The following is a 3,899-nucleotide window of genomic DNA, read 5'->3' as shown; positions in this document are numbered from 1 at the left end:
GATGTGACCCTTGTCAATACTTCTCCATAAGTTTTTGTTTTCTATTGTTTAAAGTAGAACAATAATCCCTGCCCTGCAGAGTTGTTATGAAAGTGAGAGGACTTAAATATATTTGTCTACACACAAAATTAGGTACCTAAGAATGTTAGTTACCTGAACTAGGCAATGAACTTTTGTCAGGTACTAAGAGATCCACAGTAATTCCTGATAATGAAGGGACAGAGAGTGAGTAGGAAATGTTCACTATCCAAGCATTATTTTACTGTCTGACATCACAAATCCTGAAATTGAAACAGAGGAAATAGTAACAGATGTTTCTACAGAGTCCCTTCCATGTATTTAAAGCCCTTTCTGCAACAGCTTCTGAAACTCTTGCTTTAACTCTTTGGTTTGAAACCCATATACAACAAGGTTCCAGGCAGTGTTATGAGGTGATGAAGGACATTGAGCAGGATCAGGACGTCCATGGGGACCCTCTTTCTGGAGACGTTTGTCAACACCACAGCCAGCAGAATGATGCTGAAGAAGAGTGTGAGGATGAAGTGAGAACCACACGTGCTCAGGGCTTTGACTGTGGCCCCCTTGGCTTTGACTCTAAGCACAGCTCTTAGGATGAAGATGTAGGACAGGAAGATGAGGATGAAATTGGAGCCTAGTAAGGTCCAACAAGCCACAAATTGGTAGATTCTGTTAAAGGTGAAATTGTCACGGGAGAGCCTGGACACAGACAGGTTGGCACAGATGCAGTTCTCAGTGACATTTTTCCCACAATATTGGAGCCAGGCAGAGAATGGGTACAGGGGAAAGCAATAAAGCATTCTGAGCCATGATGAAAGCACTAGCCTTGGCCACAAGTTGGTTAGTGATGATGGACAGGTATTGTAGAGGGTGACAGATGGCCACATAACTGTTACAGGCCATGACCATGAATGTGCAGGACTCTATGGGGACAAAATTCTTCATGATGAACATCTGGAGGAAGCAGGCAGGGAAGATGATGGACCTGAAGTTAAACAAGAAGATGGCCCGGACCTTGGAGATGACAGTGAGGCAGAGCACGATGTCCAGCAGAGAAAGGAGGCTGAGCAGACAGTACATGGACTCATGCAGAGAAGCCTCCAGCGAGATAGTGATCAGAAGGGTGGTGTTGGCTCCCACAGCCAGGAGAAAGAGGAGGCTGAGGGGCAGGCACAGCCAGTGCTGCCAACTCTGGTAGTTAGGGAAGCAGATGAGGAGGAATTCGGAGACTGGAGCAATGGAGTAGTTGCCGGGTAACGTCATGAGACAAATCCAAAACTGAGGAGATTTCACCTGGGTTTGTTTATGGTAAGACACAGGAATTAGGTCGATGGAAAACAAAATTGTCAAAATATTCGCTAACCCTTCCTCATCCAGAAAACTGATGAGATATAGAAGAACAATCCCAAAAGAAAGCAAAGTTCAGTGAAGATAAATATGAATATGAACAGGGTTTGGCAAATTACTTCCAAAGTTATTTTGGAAAAATGAATAAGACAGACTACCTACAAGGTTTAGAAGGAAAATAACGAGAAGAATTACCTCATTAGAACATAGTGTAAAGTTACAAAATCTTTTCCAAGTGATACTGACTTGTGATATACTCTCAAAGAAACTTGACTACTTATAGATTCTATAGGCCAGAAATGTTCACAAATTTACAGAGTAAGCTAGAATTAATAAAGATATCATAAAATCGTATTTAATTGTATATCTTTTCAGTGAGTATTACTGACATAGTTTATTAGATAATGGTAAAAAATTACTTTTCTCTCACTTTTTATCACACCTCAAAGTAAATTTGAGATGGAAAAATTTATGATATACTCCCAATCCTATGATAAAGTAGAAGAAAATAAAAGTAAACATTGATTAAATATAAAGAGGATCCCCCAAACTCCCCTATCATTCTGACTTCTTCTACCTCTAGCACAACCCCTACTGGACACACTTAATTCAAGCCCGCACAAGTGCAGTTCAATGTTCCTATAGAAAGTTATGCTCAAAAGCAGGCTGTTTTCATTAACATTTACGCCCAGCAACCTCAAATGAGCACTTAATAGGCATGTCCATTGTAATAACCTCTAGTTAATCCACTTCTTCACCCACTGCAGGCAATTTTTCAAATTTTCTAAATTCTTTTCAAATGCTAAATCTTTTCTTTCCCTGGAGGAAGATTACCTCTGCAACTGCTTCCCAAAGACAGCAGAGGCTATCAGATGTCAGTTTCTCAGGTTGCCCATGGTAGACTCATAAATCCATCAACACCTACACCCTTGCTCTCCTCTTTGCATCTGGTAGAGGCACTACCCCTCCTTCTAATTCTAATTTCTCCACCATTGAGTCTATTCACTCTGCTCTTCTTAGAAACGTGGCCCTGCTAATTATCCATTCCATTTCCTATTAATTCAATCTCCTCCTCCCTAGATCCTGCCCGTGGATATTCAAAATGCTCAAGTACCTCTGAACTTAATAAATTTCTATATCTATCCCACATCCCCTTTTGGTGTAAAGACTATAAATTCAGTTTTGGATAAAGATACCAAATCTCTCTCTCTTCTTCCTCTTTATTTCACACCCAAACTTAAGGAACCAGAAGAGAGAAGGGACATCTAAAAGCAGGCAGGAGACTGTTGGCTTCAATAGCTCAGTTAAGAAATGATCAGTGTGTAAATAAATGGCTCTGGAATGGCACTGAGGATGTAGAAAAGGGGCGTCTTCTAGAGCTATAAATATAATGGCATAGACAGAGATTAGACTGAGTGGTTCTATAGAAGAAGAGAGGGAAGGAAATCTAAAATTGTCTTGTCTCTTCTGGATTAAAGGACTAAATTTCACCAGAAAGATAACAGGCTTTGAAAAGATTTGGTGTATGCTCTTGAGTCAGAAATGATGGATCCAGGGCCGGCCCTGTGGCTTAGCAGTTAAGTGTGTGTGCTCCGCTACTGGCGGCCCAGGTTCAGATCCTGGGCACGCACCGATGCACCGCTTCTCCGGCCATGCTGAGGCCGCATCCCACATACAGCAACTAGAAGGATGTGCAACTACGACATACAACTATCTACTGGGGCATTGGGGAAAAAAAAAAAGGAGGAAGATTGGCAATAGATGTTAGCTCAGAGCCGGTCTTCCTCAGCAAAAAGAGGAGGATTAGCATGGATGTTAGCTCAGGGCTGATCTTCCTCACAAAAAAGAAAAAAAATGATGGATCCAATTTTGATTTGTTGAGTTTATAGAGTCTATAAGGTATCAAAATATACACGACTATTAACTGTTGGAGAAAAGAGTTTGAATTCACTTGAAAGCTTGGAGTTAGAGGTAGGGAATTGGAAATCATCAGCACATAGGGTATAGTTCAAACCATTGTTGTTCTTATTTCCCAGTCTCTACTCATTCTCTTTTGCTGTCTTATTCTGCCATCCCTGAAAGTTCTCTTCCTTGGCTCTTTGTTATTTTTCTTGTGCCTTATGTGTAGTCACTATCCATGACCATGCTTCACAAATCCCAGTCTCTGATCTATCCACCTGCCTGTTCTCATTCCTTTCTTGCATTGTAGAGAACTATTCTGATTAAGCTCATCCTTCTGCTACCTGGATTTCACTAAGAGTCTACTTCATGTAAAGGATAAGAAAGGAGAGGATAAAAAGGAATAGGTGCAGAGAAAAAAGGGTCAGATATATGGATATATTATCAGATGGATGTATAGACATAAATATAAGTCAAAGTTTTGATATATTCAGTTAATAAAAACTATTAGAAACTTACTCACTACTAAAGGAAGTAACAGTGATTAGAAGGAAAGTGATGACTCTTCTATTCTTCTTTTTTCTGGTTCAACCTTGCTTTGAATATTGTGTCCAATTCAGTGCATCTTGATTAAA

The 3,899-nt window shown here is 40.3% G+C and overlaps 1 pseudogene; it reads right to left on the bottom strand.

Annotated features, from left to right (window-relative positions):
- Nucleotides 1-339: 339 nt before the first annotated feature.
- LOC131408095 (olfactory receptor 56A1-like) lies at nucleotides 340-1,281 on the bottom strand (annotated as a pseudogene).
- Between the last annotated feature and the right edge of the window lie 2,618 nt (nucleotides 1,282-3,899).

This window comes from Diceros bicornis, chromosome 7 (assembly GCF_020826845.1).
Source record: "Diceros bicornis minor isolate mBicDic1 chromosome 7, mDicBic1.mat.cur, whole genome shotgun sequence".
Taxonomy (NCBI): Eukaryota; Metazoa; Chordata; class Mammalia; order Perissodactyla; family Rhinocerotidae; genus Diceros; species Diceros bicornis.
The sequence above is the reverse complement of the archived record's forward strand: the minus strand, read 5'-3'. Positions and strand labels throughout refer to the sequence as shown.